General features: G+C 32.9%; 1 protein-coding gene across 15 annotated transcripts in view; it reads right to left on the reverse strand.

Moving 5' to 3' along the window:
• The window catches only part of LOC126717108 (disease resistance protein RUN1-like), a 61,526-nt gene that overhangs the window by 37,705 nt on the left and 6,861 nt on the right, over positions 1 to 16,960 (reverse strand). For 6 of the 15 annotated variants that reach the window (XM_050418437.1, XM_050418434.1, XM_050418430.1 and 3 more), the window contains exons 6-9: positions 15,908 to 16,183; positions 11,438 to 12,261; positions 10,704 to 11,020; positions 6,862 to 7,187 (exon numbers count right to left, since the gene is read on the reverse strand). The gene's annotated coding sequence lies outside the window, so the exon portion shown is untranslated. Of the gene's footprint in view, positions 1 to 5,533; positions 5,547 to 6,627; positions 6,779 to 6,861; positions 7,188 to 10,703; positions 11,021 to 11,165; positions 11,360 to 11,437; positions 12,262 to 12,500; positions 12,680 to 14,837; positions 14,876 to 15,696; positions 15,800 to 15,907; positions 16,184 to 16,960 lie in introns of those variants that run through there. The other 9 variants (XM_050418433.1, XM_050418428.1, XM_050418427.1 and 6 more) reach the window with 7 other exon arrangements.

Consider the following 16,960-nt stretch of genomic DNA (forward strand, 5'->3'; position numbering starts at 1 on the left):
AAGTTCACAAGCCTCCAAAAAGAGCTTCTCATCTATGTTAGGAACAATTTTGACTACTCATGGCATTTGCTCAACTGCTTCTTGTATCTTTTCCTAGATGTCCTCTGAACTTTTTGAGATCATGCAAAGGCTTAAGAAGTTACAAACTTTCTATTATTTCCACTGATAAGATATTTCAAACTCCCTAGTTGGACATTGCATATCCCAAGTTATATCATTGACCCCATTGGAAGGGCAATATTGTTGATCTCCATTTTCATGTCCAAACAACTTGATCTTCCATTTTGACTTTCATTAACATTAATCAAGCACAATTCACAAATATGAGATCCTATGTCTATATGCAATTGCATCCAGATGATCCTGCAAAATGTCACTTTTAAATGAATGAAAGCTACTCAAAATTATACAATTCATTAATTAGTATAGAATTAATATGATCGTGCTTCATTCCATATTACCCAAAAACACTCAATTTACTTGATGAAGAAAGTAGTAATGTCATTTCATCGAAGGGTAAAAAAAAAATACAATTGTGCATGCACCATGCTTTGGGAAATGAAAGCTTCCCAAAGCTCAACATTACTAATGAGATAGAATGGCACCTTTATACAAGCTTCCCAAAGCTCAACATCAGCTGCCACTATTTTGCAAATTTCATCCCAACCAAAGCCATTCTAATTGAGGAGATCCATGATGCCCATTACTCTTTCATCAAGCTCACTATTGGCAACAGAGGTCATCCTCTTCACCTACAATAACCTCACCAATATATACAAGTTAGTTTAATGACTTGAACTTTGAGTTGCTTTCTCCTCCTCCATCTTGAACCCCACCCCCTCTTCTACAACCACACCATATCATATAAATCAAAAAAAATTCCCAAACAGTTTAAAATCATTTTGCAAAGTCTTCAAATAACTGCTATCTATCTTTGCTCAAATATCATCTATTAACAAATAAATGAAACAATTGCCTATATTTGTGCACTTAATGTCACAACAGCTGCCTTTCATTCTTAGTGATACCAGAATGACAAAAGTACAAGAATATTGTATGCAACTTTGATGATATCCTCCTTAGCAAATAAGCCTTTTAAAAAAAAATTCAGTAAGTCATGTGCTAACAATCCTTGCCTAAAGTGAATGGAAATCAGACTCAATGCTGCAAAAACACCATTATATTAAGAACTGCTTAAAACCCAAATATAACTTAACCCAAAAAAGATACACCCCATTTGGGTATAGAATCAAAGGTAATTGGCATACAAAAAGATCTTTTAATTATGAGCATGTCTAGCCTAATATTGAACTACAAGATATAGAAATGAAGAAGATATCACATATCTATTCCAAAAGAACAAAGATTTGTTTTGGGCAAAATACAGCTAACACTCATAAGGTTTGGGCTAATGCCAGCCAGGTCTAAGACTTTTCAAAATTAACCAACTTTGTCCCTAATCACTGTGAGAAAGAGAAGAAAATAAGTAACAGTTTATGGACCAAGTTGGTCCGTTTTGAAAAGTCTTGGACTTGGCTGACATTAGCCCAAACCACAAGGGTGTTAACTATATTTGACCCATTTCTTTTCAACTTCAAATAGAAGCAGATACAACTACATGTTAACTTAATGCACTATTACAAATGGATCTGAGATAGGGCTCCACCACCTTACCACTGACTTGCTAACATGATTACAAATTCATTCGCAAATAACAATAATTAGAGCCTCATAACAAAAACATTTAAAAGGGAATAATTTAGGATGAAAAAAGTTGGATCTGAGACAGGGCACCTCTTCCTAAAGAGGACAAGAAAATCTATTAAATAAAATAAGGTTTTTTTTTTGAGTTCCAAATTTGAAAATTTTTGATCTAATACTAAGAAAGGAAACATATAATTATCAAATGAAATCCAACACAAAAACAGAAAATGCACTTCAATTTATCTTATGAATGAGCCACATGGAATTGCATACTGAAGAGACAAAGACAATAGCTTATTAAACTCAAAATAGTGCTCCTTAAAAGGTGATCCTATCCTCTTTTGACAAGTACAATTTCTTCATAGATCAGGTTAATGTATGCCCTTAAGGCACACATTAATCATCTATTTGAGGAAATTTTTATGAGAAATTAAAAAAGTTGTCGAAAAATTTAATCACTTTTTTGCTTTTCCATAAAATAATTTCCTAAAATAGTTTACAAACATATGCCATAAGGGCATACGTTAATAAAACCCTTATTAACATGGAAAGAAAACCTGCCTTACGGCCTAGAACACCTGCCAATTCAACTTCTGCTCAAACCAATTCACTTGAACCCATATTCATGTTCAATTCAGAAATCTCTCAAAGCAAAGATCAAAGAAAATTTTTGGTCTAACAAGTAATTAATGGTATCGGGGATGCAATCCGTCTCATGGACAAAAGTGAATTTTTTATCTAGTTCTAGTCACAGGCTTCCAAATGTTCTAAAATTATGTGATTGACGCTTCCGGTTTTTAAATCTATTCAATATTATCACTACACGTCATCTTTTGTTTAGAAGCACATTTTTTGGGATGACTTCATGACTTCTGAATTGCAAGAACATACGCCAAGCATTGCCAATGTATTTTATGTTTTTCTTCCATTCTTGAATTGAAACGTTACTACTCTTTATGCAGGGACCGATGACTAATAAAAACAAATCAATACAATTGCCTCTTTGTTTTTGTTATAGTTGTGCTTACATATATGCTATGTTCTCATCAAGAATTTGTCTTGTTTTAGGGGTTATAAAATAGAACGGTTGATACATAAACAGGTGTGTATGAGACAGATAACCTAATGTAATATGATGCCCCACAATTATATTTCAGCATATACAATCATACATTAGTACTTAAATAAACAATAGTAAATATCTTTTGGTATCTAAATCAGATTCTTTAAACTGTGCTAAATTGAAAACTTTTGAATTTCTCAAAAATCTAATTACTAAGCAGCAAAAACATAAATATTGAGTAGAAAGAACTCACCAACTGCACAAATGCTTGTCCCCCCACCCCCCCCCCCCCCCCCACCCCTTTTTTTTTTTGTTTATCTTGTTTGACCAGATCAAGCCAATAAAATTTTCCCTCGGACCTTAAAATTTAATTTCAAGTCCTCAGCATGAAAACACCGAGAAAGATTTTTACATTAAAAGTCAAGAGCCAGGAGAACATATAAATCCCTACAAAAGAACAATAGCAGGTGAGCATAGTAGAAAAGGATATATCAAAACACAGTGATGAAAAAAATAGCTAGTTCCAAGACTGCAAAGTTTGAATAAAATAAAAGGGTGCAGCCAGGAGTTCTAAGGCAAACATCTTATGCAGAAATGTTGTAGAAACATGCCCATTGTCAACTACCAAAAGACCAATCCATGCATAAGATGTCTCACTAGGTAGAAGCATTATTGCACAGTTATTTAATATTTATCATGTAAATGCAAGAACACAATTCGTCTAACAGATCATGATATAGGATTTTCCTCAAACAAAGATGATGGTATTGAATTATTATGTCCCAACAAGTTGTTGTTCAAAAAGTACAACCTAGATAAACATAACTACTGGTCAACTTCACACAAACACCTGGAGGGAAATCAGCATTGGGAAATTGCTTCCTACAATGCCAAAGTCTAGGCAGGTGATCATAGCATTAAGGCCTCAGATACCAAATCAAATTCAAACCCATCTTTTATCACAATCATCCAATTCAACTGCATTTTAAGACCATTAAGATCATAAACTATTCAAATAAAATAAAAACCATTATTTTCCCCATTTTTTGAAGGGAGCAAAATCTATTCCTGAGTTTAAGTCACTCTTTTTTAAATACTAATCCACCAAACCTAATCACTTTGTAATATTGTTTTACTCTCAAATGAATTTAAAATGCACCAAATTTAACAAGCAATGACTTTATCAGTAGACTATATAACCCAAAAATTTAAGCTCAAGGATTCACTCTTACTCCGACTTCTAAATTTTTCTTTTTGGTTGGTTGAATTTGTATATTTATTTATTTTCCATAATACACAGTGCATTTTGGTTGAACTGAGTCTTCTATCTGAAAATTTATGGCACCATGACAATTCCATTAATCAAACCTTAAATTCCTAGCAACATTCATTTAAGCTATCTGTTTCAAAACAAATACCACTGAGCCTTTTCAAAACACCATGACAATATGCTAAACTAATTAAAACCAGTAATTCTAATCATTTCAAGAAATCTCTTGACAATGGACAATTAGATGTGTATCTTAGTGAGTCTGAAAAAGCATAGGGCTTCTGACTTTACTGGTCCATTAACTAGATAATTTAATGTTTATTTCTCGAATAATTTTGAAGGCTTTTTAACCATTACGAATTTACAAGATATTGAATTCAAAAACAAATAATATGACCATCAATTATACTTTTACTTTGCATAAATGTCCTTTCAAATTAAATTAGTATTCCGCATGAAAGAACCCATTAATTTAGAGAAAGAGAATGGGAAGTGACAAAAACCCCCAAAGATGCAAATCAAACACCGCAAAACAGGGAGACATACTCTGGCATTCAACAATCAAACAGTAGGTTGAGAACACAACAAAGAAAATAAGACAATAAATAAGCAGATAATAACTTCCTTAAATTATTTGTGAAGTTCTTGTAGCTGAAACAAGAAACCTTCCAATCCTCAAATCTGGTTCTTCACTGTCAAGATCTGCATTACACGTCGAAATGCTGTATCTTCCATTACAAATTTCTTCACCATATAAAACACATAATTTGTGACAGCTGGGAACAAATTTATTTCTCTATGACTGAGCATCAGGATGCAATTGCATTTTTTATACATAAGCCACATAAAAAAACTACAAATATCTAAAGGATACAAGAAAGAGTAAATGGCAATTCACATTGGTATAAGAATCCCAAACGTAATCCTCAGCAGTTACCATTTCTCCCGTTTCATCACAAGAAAACCAGCCCTGGTCAAGAAGAACCTTTATATCATTATATTGTCCCCTCAAATGTTTGTATCTTTTCCTCAGACCATCTTTGTCATGTGACATTCAAATTTTGCATTGAACAGTCCAACCATTTCAATCCATGCCTCAGACACAAATCCATGACCAATTTTATTCCCTCTAAGCACCTGGTCTGGTAACAATTCAATGAGGTAACGATCCATTGTTGATGTCCAATTTGTTTAAAGACATTCACTATTAGAAGAGGTACAGCCCTCCTTTTCTTCAACTACAAGAAAGGCAAAACTAACTAATTTATGAGGGTAATAAATAACTTTTCATTCAACAAAACATTTCAGACTTTTAAACATAAATTATGCTAGAAGCACATTATACTTGCCATCATTGACAAACAGTAACTCATATAATTCAACAACATAATCGGATAGCAATCAGATTGCATTCAACAACATGTCCGTTGCTGATTGCATTTCCAAATATCAATTCAAATCTCCATAGCTTAGCAAGGCCTTCCTATATGAGTGCACATCTGGGTGTGCCTACATCAGCAATTGTACACATGAAAATCCAGTAAAAATGAATACCAATAACCAAGTAGACAAACAGTAACTCTTTTCATATTTAGAGCCAAATTTTCCATTGAACAACGTGAGCATATCATTCCATGCTTGTTTCTTTTTTTTTTTTTTTTTTGATAGGTATCATTCCATGCTTGTTTCTTGAATTGATTACAGATCTTATTGCCTTTTTTAAGTTGGTCCAGCAAAAGCTTGACAAAATATTGGTCCATGTCCAATCTGTTTTTGAATGCTCTTTACTTGTCGGTACAAGGCTATTCATTGCAACACCTAATCAGTAAAAGTAGTTTTTATTCATTCAAAATAGATTATCTTGAAATACAGATTACAATAAGCTAACATAGAACATATGTAATTTCAATCAATCTTACTGCATCCAGTTCCTAGCTACCAAATGAAGTAAGATATGAAATTAATTACTATCGCTTCCAAAAAAACACCCATCAAGGCCAGTTCAATCAAGTGTTCACAAAGCCAAGCACGATGTGCTCATTTCTCTGCAACATTTTTTCCTCTTTTATGTGGATGTAAATAAAGGTGCTTATTTCTCCTATAATACAAAAAGGTTTGCAAAGAAACGCAACTACAAGTCTTATCATTAGGTACTACTTAGGGCGTAATTGGCTAAGCACAGAATCAGCAGTAAGCACATTACTGATTCTTGTGGAAAGCAGACCAGAGATCACTGCCCAAAGACTAGCTAAAAGAGAGATTGCAGTGTACAAATTTCAAAGATGGTAAAAGGCCATTTTTACTTCAAAATTTATTAAATTCTATGGGGCATAGAGTCCCATCTATCTCTGGATAGACTCATGAGAAAAAGGGGGAGGGGATTGTTGCTTATGTCACTTTCTTGTATTATGCACACTCTCTAGAATAAAATAGTAGTAATAATAAAGAATTAGATAGTATAACCAAATCAATTACAATGAAAAATGGTAATTTAAGAAAAAAAAAAAAAAAAAAACCCAATAGCATACATTCCAATGCCACTCGCACATGCATCATTTCTGCTGATCCATGACAGGATATAAAAACACACCAGTATTCACTCCTTGAATGTCATCATCAAAGTCTATATCATGACTTGATAGGCTGTATCTTCCATCTCCTGTTGTATGTGCATATATCAAACACAAATCATTGTAGTTCATCAAGGCTTTGTTTCTATAGAATTGTGCCTCTGGGTGAGCCTGCATGTATATAATGTCAAGTCAGCACTCACTATGACACCAAATGTATAGATCAAATCAAAACATTAACAAAACTAAAGCACCTTGATGTAAGCATCCCAAACATGATGACTGGCAACCACCATTTGTTTAGTATCATCCCATGAAAATCCATTCTGACCAACTCATTGAATTGAGTCCACAAATTAGTGTAGTGACTTTTCAAGACCTTTTTATCATATGGGGATCCAAAATGGCATTGAACGGTCAGCATATCAGTCCAAGCTTGTTTTTTTAATGTATGGCCCATCCTATTCCCCCTATGCACCTGATCTAACAAAAGATCAATAAAATAGCACTCCATTGCTGGTGTCCAGTTTGTCCTTGTACGATTGCTACTTGCAGGCGTTTGGGTGCCCATTTCTTCCCCCTAAAACATTCAGACTATCATTCTAGTGATAAGGTCCCTTCCTATGCTATGCTTCCAATCCATAAACAACAAGTCAACCTAGTCCTTAGCTATAGAGGTGGAAAATTCAAATTCGCCAGAAATATCTGAAACCCATTAATAAGATTTGCATTCTTGTTTCATTTCGTTTAACAATTCAAACTCAAACTAATGAACACTTATAGCAAACACACTGATTATACCAAAGAATTAGGATCCTCCAGAGTTTTTAAGCTGACTTCATCATGGAATTCCTAAAATCTTATCTATTTGTTTTGGAATGAATGGATTGCTTATGACACATCATCAATAATTTAAATAGATACCAAAATGGTGATAGTCAATATTTTATAAAACGTCGATACATCGTAAAATATAATCCACTCCTTTAAAAATGAATGGATAAGATTTTAGGAACTCTGCAGTAGAGTTTCCCGGATATCTTAATACATATATTATTCTGAGCTTAAGTTCTACATGTTACCCATTTTTTTAGCTGCTTAGAAAGCTAAAGAGAAAGGTGGACGATTTTAAATCCTAGATATTAAAAGATCATTGGGGTCTCTCGGAAAACGAAAACCCAGAGTTTCATTAACAGAGTTTCTGAACTTTTTGCTTATCTATAGCTAAATTAAGAATTCTATAATTGCAAAATAAAAATTCAAACCTAAATCAGCTGTCAAAATGAAGATATTAAAGAGAAAATACTATAAAGGTCGAGCTCAAATTATACATACTAACACCTTGTCTAATTCTTGAGAAAACTAATAGAAAATGAAGGATAAGGGGAAAATATTCAATTATATGTGGTACACTGTATTGGGTTTTCATAAAAAAATCAAAACAGAATATCATTCCAACCACAGTTCCTTTTAATTATGCTTCCAACACACAAAAGGATGAGTCAAGCCAGAAGTCCAAACATGTGTGTGTGTGTTATGATTTAGAGAGAAAGTGTGTTTGATACCTTTGAATTGTGGAGAGAAATCGCAGAGAGAGAGAGAGAGAGTGAGAAAGAAACACTGTGGTTGCCGTTTGGCTGGTTTGAGAGACATACTCCTCTCCGTGGACTGCTATATCGTACTCCTGCACCACTCCATAACAGAAAAATTGACCAAACTGTCAATGTTTAACCAAATGAATGCCTATGACTATGAGCACCATTTTCCATGTGGGAATGGTGACTGCATTTGTCTTCCCGTTAATCAGCTTACGGGGTTTTTTTCTTTTCACGGTCGTTAAGAGCGTGTTGATAAATGTAGGAAGAATGAAAGGATCGAGGGCAAAAGGGCCAAATAATATTATTTGGCAAAATATGTAAGAACCTACCGTTGTTTTCAAAATATATATAGGTGTACCAATTTTTTAGAACTCGAGTTTGTGAAACTCGAAATTGCCATATAACTCGAGTTTTAGGAACTCGAGTTCTTTGAAAAAATAGCCTTCAAATTTGCCGTGTTATTTTTTAAAACTCAAGTTACATAAAAAATTGATGGCTATTTTTCATGAAACTCGAGTATGTGAAACTCAAGTTAAAAAAAAGTAGTAAATTCCTAATTATTACTTATATAATATAGTAATATTTAATAAAACTAACTAAATAAATCAAATTAATACGTGTTTATGACATATATATACAAATTGATTAAACTCAAAAGTAATAAAGCATAATAATGAACCAAAATAACGGTTCTTTTTCATCTTATTCATCATCTTGTCTAACCAATTTCATCAAAATTAATGTCATAATTTTCCCTCAAAAAAATAAAAGAGACTCAATGTTATAATAATGTTCATCATTTTGCAAAATTATTTCTTCATTAACATTTTCTTCTTCTCATCAACATTTATTATATCTTTTTATTCTTATCTGAACTTACCGTGGTTGGCTTTTCAAACTAGTCAGTATTAGAAGTTTCCCTAATATATGTTCATTAAAAAAAAAAAAAAATCCTTTTATCATTTAAACAATGGACAAGGGCAACCATTAGCATCAATAAATGGAGTTTTCCATAATGAAACAAGTTAAGAGGTTATTGACACGTACTCTAGGATGAAACAAGCTGAAATGAATTAAAAAACCACAATAGATAATTCCTTTTTTTTTTTTTTAGAGAATTTCAACTATGGCGTCCGCTCCTGATGATAGTTCTTTATCATCAAACCAAGACACTAATCAGTTTTTGGTGTAGGCAGGAATTGAACTCCAGATCTCTTATTTAACCATAAAAATTTTTACCAATTGAACTAACTAGAACCCACCGCAGTAAATAAATCTTATTACACATACTTACAAATGAATTATAATCTAAAAATAGCGTACCAATTAGTGACCCACCATTAATTTTCATTGAGGTATTCATTGGGAAAAGTTAACGGATGTTATAAGTGCATTGGTTTAGAAAATATTTTAGAAATTTGTTATGAGAAAAGAAAAAGAAAAACTAATTTTTTTTACAGCATTTTATATTTTCCGTCAAAATGGTATTAAAACTTTCATAAAATTTTCCACAAACAAATGCCCTAAGGGCACCAATTAACCGGATCCTTCATTATTTAACTGAAATCTATTTATTAGCCATATTGTGAAATGAGTAATGTTTTAAACACAAACTTTTTACAATATTGTTGCAATTACTAATGGGACAAATTTTTACTGATTCTCATCTAGCCCACTATTGACATTACTTTTTTACTTCCTAATAACCACTTATCTCATCAGTAGTTTGTAAAATATATTGTAGTTTTAGCATTTTCCTTGTGAAAAACCAACCCAATCATATGGAAAAACTTCCATATACGGACACACCCAAATTCGCACTAATTTTCACAACTTGCTAGGTTGTTAACTTATGATTAGATTACAACACTAATACATGGCATGAGACTATCACGGAACTTGATGAAAAAATGGATTTGGGTGCACCAATCACAGGCTGATACTAGTCTGTTGTGGGATTTGGGTGTGAAAAAGGATAATATGTCCATAAAGTTTTCCTAGATTTTTTTTTTTTTTTTTTTAATATTACTAAGGGAAATTAGGACCATACGAAGGTTTCAAATGGTCTACAAAATAGGCAGAGGCCTGATCAGCCCAACTTAAACTGTTGCTAAATTCGAGTCATTAACAAAAAATTTGCCATGTAAAAATTAAAAACAAAATTTCTATCAAGTGTATAATGATGTATCATAATATGCTTATACCTCATTTTACATAGATAGAGCTATTAAAGTCAAAAGTCAAAATCAACCTTGAAATGAGTAATTTGATACGAACCTTTTGACCATTTACAACTTTAGAGTGTTATCAAAGTAAATTAGTGTCAAACAGTGTCTTTCAAGGGAGATTCGTGGGCTTTTTTCTTCTTGGGTTGAAGTTTAGAAGCATAAGCCCAACCCACCTAAAAAATGTACATTAAAATTGAATGGACAATGGGCATACAAATAATTTTTGCATTAATACAACGAAAGGGGCTGGTAAAACGACTCAGTAAATACCTTGTTATGAACAGAAAAACACTTATACCCCCTGCTTAAGCTAGTCAGAAGTGTCTTCCACAATCACTCCTAGTCTTCCAATATATGACTTGAAATCAAGAGGACAAGGTGAGAAAATCCTTTAGGCTTCTTCCAATATAATTTTTTTGACTGCCAAACATCTTAGCAGTCTTTTTTTCCCCCCTTCTTGTGATTTGACCACAAAACTGTTTAGTGGTAATCATCAACTGGCAACTATCAGGAGGTGTGCACACTCTAACAGGCCTCTCTGGTCTTGAGATTGCAAAGCCTGAGTTGTTTCATAAGCACTTGAGTACCTACAAAACAGAGACATAGAGAGCATTAGGACAGATTGCACAGAGCTTTCCATCTGCTTTTTTACAATTTATAAGTACGTAGTGCTTAAGTAAATCACTTTTTAGACAGTGCGAAGGTCAACAACTTTCTGCCTTCTAGGGTTATACCAACTAGCAAGCTTCCCAACTCCGAAGTACTCCATGATGGCCTCTCCACAATACACAAATACGGTGCTTACAAAGTAGCAGATTTTTGTTCTTTCTCTCATAAGATTTTCAAACTCCCAATTATCATCAATCTCCATCCAGAGGACATTATTGTTGAACTCCAATTTTGTGTAACAAAATATTAGGATGCACCTAGATATTTTATAATATAAGCAACAAATAGAGCAAATAATTTTCTAAATATACTAGAATGGATAAATGGCAATTCACCTAGATATAAGAATCTTAGACATAATCTCAGAGGTCACCATTTCTCCTGATCTCAAGACAACCCTATCTGTTCAAGAAGAACCTTTGTATCATTACATTGCCTCCTCAAATGTTTGTATCTATGCCTCAGAGTATCTTTGTGATGGTGAGACCAAATTTCCCATTGAACAGTCTGACCATTTCAATCTAAGCCTCGGCCACGAATCCATCACCAACTTTATTCCTGTTAAGCAAATGATCCATTTTTTATGTCTGATTTATTCTTGGACAATCACCAATCAGCACAGGAATGGCGTTCTTTTATGCACCAACAGGAATGATAAAATTTATTTATGGGGGGATAAAAATTCATTTAACAAAGCATTTGAGAATGCACTTGCCGGGGCAGGGCTATTCATTGCAACACCTAATTGGTAAAAGTAGCTTTATCACAGACTAACCAAAATGATAAAAAATACATGTGAACAAAGCAATGGATAAAGCATCAAATTTACTAGGGATGACAAGTGGATCTGAGAAAAGGAATCTCCTTCTCCAAGTCTATGTCAGGGAAAGACAGGAAAACTATTAGAGAAAAGCTTTTTCTTTTCTTTTTTTGAATTCGATTTTACAACTATTTGATATGATTCTTAGAAAGGAAGAAAATATAATTATCAAATGAAACAATCAAAAAAAAAAAAAAAAAAAAAAAGGAAATTGCAATTCAGTTTATCTTAAATATTTGCCACATGGATCAGCACACTGAAGAGATAAGGAAAATGGGTCGGCAAACTCTAAAATACTCTAAAAGGAGCAATCCACCATCCTTTTGTCAAATATAATTTCTGCCAATCACAATGTCCATATTTGTTCAATCAGCACATTGCAAACTGCCTTATTTTAGCATGAGAAGAGAACCAACCTTATAGCCTTGAACACTTCACAGTACTCTCCCACCAAAACGAAGTCAGTTGAACCCATTTTCATTTTGTAATTTGGGAGTCTTAAAGCAAATAAGCAGACAACTAAGATAGCTTAGCCCAGTTGTACATCCCCACAAGATGATAATAGGTTCATAGAGAATCTCCATTCCCTCTCCCACCTGGAATCTGAATTAGATGCCTCATGTTGCTCCTACAATCCCCTTAAGTCAAACCCCTATCATGCTGAAGATGCCAGTTGGGGGTCTGTTCACAAGAACTGAGAATTTCTCAGTGGAAAGTGTTGACATAAGCAGAAGTCCATCTTGCCTTGTAACCATATCTGTTAAAAACAAAGAATTTTGATAAGTGTCACAACAGTACACAAAAAATAAAAACAAAAGAGAGCATCCAGAATGCAATCCAAATCAGCATTCATGTATCATAAGTTCCACTTTGCCATTCTTCTCAATACACCCATATCTCTGGCTACCATTGTGTTCTTATTTCCAAAAATAATTTATAAAAAAAAAAAATAAAGAAAAAGGGTAATTTATGAAAGAATTATTGTTCCAAACTTTCAAAGGTAAGATAAGTTAGTTTCACACAGTATTGAAGTAATTTGTATAAGTGTAAAATTTTACAAAAGCTTCTTCTCATTCTTATTCTTTTTTAATATAGAGATAATAGAAAATTAGTAATAATTACAAATAACTGTACATTGGAGGCTGGAATCTCCTCCAACCACATATAATCCCCACCAAATTTAAAGGAAATGACAGATTTCTAATCCATACTAATATATTCCAAAAAAAAGGAGAAAAGGATTACACCATTTTATGATACTATACTATTTCTTCCTTAACACCAAATTTTGTAAACCCATTACTCCTAGGTTTGAGCGTTGCATGAATTTTAATAATTAATTCTATTATTTATTTTACCTTGTCATTTTCTTAAGTTCCCAATATTGCTTATATTTTGTTGGCATTAATGTAAGACTTGTGCAGATTATCAAAAAAGAAAAAAAAAAGTGCAAGACTTGTGCAGAGTGCACATCAAAAATCTAAGTCATACGCTTAAAAGAGTATTCCATAATAATATCTTTTCAGCAAGCTATGAAAACCTATAAGGGTATGTAAATGGGTTGATGTGCTGTAGTAAATTTAAGAATTCCTAATACAGCTCTTGTTTCGTTAACACCAAATACAAATACACATCTCCCTTTTCCCTCATTAACCTTGGAAAATGGCTTATGTGCAACTCCTTTCACCATCTCCAAAGTAGGATTTTTCTTCCATAAGCCATTTCCTATCTCAAATATCCAGCTTTCTACCCATAAATCCATATATATAAAATATTGAAAATAATTTTTTTTTAACTTTTTAAATATTATTCTTATCGTATCTTAGAAGAGGACAAGACGATAACTGCTTAACCGGTTATTGTATCCTTCCTAGCTAAACGCTTACTATTGCCAAATCCAGCAGGCCTCATTTGGCAACTACCACTCTACCCCTTCAAATCCCATAAGAAACTATGCTCAACTAATGAAACCAAAAATTCCAATTCAGTATAAGTAATCTCTTGAGTATGTCTAAGCAATGTTGATCTTCATCAATATAAAATATTATTTTCATTTTGGCTTTTCTTGTCCATTGCACAACTTTATGCTTTTCACTAAAAGAATTTTAAAAACTTCTTTTCCATTAAAAGGAATGCAACTCAGCAACAAATCATATTACTAATTTCTTTCATTAGTTCTGTTCTTTTGTTTGCATTACTATATCCTTTCAAATTGGCTTAATACCCCTTTAATGATGAGCATGTTAATATAATGAAAGAAAGTGCGAAATGACAAAGATGAAAATCAAACAATACAACTAAAGAGGGAGACATACTCTGGCATTCAACAACTCAAAAGAAATCAAACAAAGATGATGCAAAGGAAAACAGTTTCAAAGTAACAATAGTACCTTGCCTTGTTTCCTTGAAATTTGATCAAGAGGTTGTAATTTTCTTTCACTGTGGCTATGAATTGAAATTGGAATCATAGTTCACAGAGGGATAGGCCAGTGATGAGGAACCCAAAATAAACCCATGTCCAACAGTTAAAGCAAATCCCATATCAAAGTCAGACCCACTTGTCACATCTAATTAATTTTTTTGACTAGAATCCAAATAATTAATTTTTTTTGGCAGGGCGGAAGGCCTGACAAAAGAAACTCACACAAACACCATTAAAGCCGATATCTTGACTCACTTGGTTATACCCTCTTATCAGAATTTGGATTTCCATAAATCAAGCACAAATAAAGTTAATTTAGACTGAAAATTGTGGGTTCTACAACATGAGATTTTGGATGACAAAAACTGAGATAATGCAAATGAAAGGACTCTAATATTGTAGGTCAAGAAACACTACCATGAAAATACAACAATATAAGCCGACAATACATTAATGAATTATTTTGAAAGCACTCAATGCTGAACAAACATACCAATCATCAGATCTGGGTCTTTAATGTTGAAATATGCACTGCATACAAAAATGTTTTCTCTGTTAGTAACCTCTTTGCCATCTATAACATATCATTTCAAACAGCTCGGCACATATTTATTTCTATATGACTGATATTTTATATATAAGCAACAAAATAGAGCAAATAATTGTCTAAAGATACTAGAATGGATAAATGGAAATTAACCTAGGTATAATAGTCCTAGACATAATCTCAGAGGTTACTATTTCTCCCAATCTCAAGACAACCCATTATGTACAAGAAGAACCTTTGTATCATTACATTGCTTCCTCAAATGTTTGTATCTATGCTGAGCATCTTTGTGAAGGTGAGACCAAATTTCCCATTGAAAAGTTTGACCATTTCAATCCAAGCCTTGACCATGAATCCATCACTAACTTTATTCCCATTAAGCATTTGGTATTGTAACAATCCAAAGAGGTAATGATCCATTTTTTATGTCAGATTTATTCTTGGACATTCACCATCAGCACAGGAATGGCCTTATTTTATGCACCAACAGGAATGATAAAATTTATTTATGGGGGGATAACAATTCATTTAACAAATCATTTGAGAATGCACTTGTTGGGATAGGGCTATTCCATGTGACACTTAATTGGTAAAAGAATTTTCAATCACTGACTAACTAAAATGAAAAAAAAATACATGTGAACAAAGTAGTAGCTAATGAAAGGAAAACTATTGGAGAAAATCTTCTATCTTTTTAAAAAATTCGATTTTATAACTATTTGATATGATTCTTAGAAAGGAACAAAATATAATTATCAAATGAACCAATCAAAAAAAATGGAAATTGAACTTCAGTTTATCTTACATATTTGCTACATGGATCAGCACACTGAAGAGATAAGGAAAATAGGCAAACTCTAAAGTACTCTAAAAAGAGCAATCCAGCATCCTTTTGTCAAATATAATTTCTGCCAATTACAATGTCCACATTTATTCAATCAGCACATTCCAAACTGCCTAAAACATAGGTTCTAGCAGCAACCACAAACTTATTTTGGAATGAGAAGAGAACCTACCTTATAGCCTTGAAGACCACCCAGTACTCTCCCACCAAAACGAGGTCACTTGAACCCATTTTCATTTTTAATATGGGAGCCTCAAAGCAAAGAAGCAGACAACTAAGATAGCTTAGCTCAGTTGTACATCCCCACAAGATGATGATAGGTCCATAGAGAAGTGTGAATAACCTGTAATGCTGAAAATGCCAGTTGGGGATCTGTTCAAAAGAACTGAGAATTTCACAATGCAGAGTGGAGACATAAGCTGAAGTCCATCTTGCCCTGTAATGATATCTGTCAAAAACAAAGAAATTTGACGAGTGTCACACCAGTAAACAAAAAACAAAAACAAAACAGAGAATCTACAATGCAATCTAAAACAATGTTCATGTATCACAAGTTCCACGTTGCCATTCTTCTTTATAGACCCATATTACTAGCTACCATTGTGTTCTTATTCCAAAAACAATTTAAAAAAAAAATAAAGAGAAAAGCTAATTTTTGAAATAATTTTCTTTCCTAAACTTTCCAAAAGCTTCTTCTCATTCTTTTTTTTTTCTTTTTCTTTTTTTAATATAGAGAAAAAATATTAATAATTACAAATAGTAGTACATTGGTGGCATTTAAGCTTTGTATGTTGGATGGAATCTCCTCCAACCACATTTAATCCCCACCAAATTTAAAGCAAATGACAGAGATTTCTAATCCATACTAATATATTCCAAAAAACCAAAAGGTTTACACCATTTTATGATACTAAACTGTTTCTTACTTATCACCTAATTTTGTAGATCCATTACTCCTAGGTTGGAGCATTGCATGAATTTTATTAATTAATTATATTATTTACTTTACCTCATCATTTTCTTAGGTTCCCAATGTTACTTAAATTTTGTTTGTATGAATCTAAGACATCCAGATTATCGAAAAAAAAATAAAAAAAGGTGCAAGACTTGTGCATAGTGCACATCAGAAATCTAAGTCATATGCTTATAATATTTTTCAACCAGCTGTTAAAACCTGTAAGGGTATGTATGTAAATGAGTTTATGTGTTGTAGTAAATTTTAGAA

Source organism: Quercus robur, chromosome 3 (assembly GCF_932294415.1).
Source record: "Quercus robur chromosome 3, dhQueRobu3.1, whole genome shotgun sequence".
In the NCBI taxonomy this organism is placed as follows: domain Eukaryota; kingdom Viridiplantae; phylum Streptophyta; class Magnoliopsida; order Fagales; family Fagaceae; genus Quercus; species Quercus robur.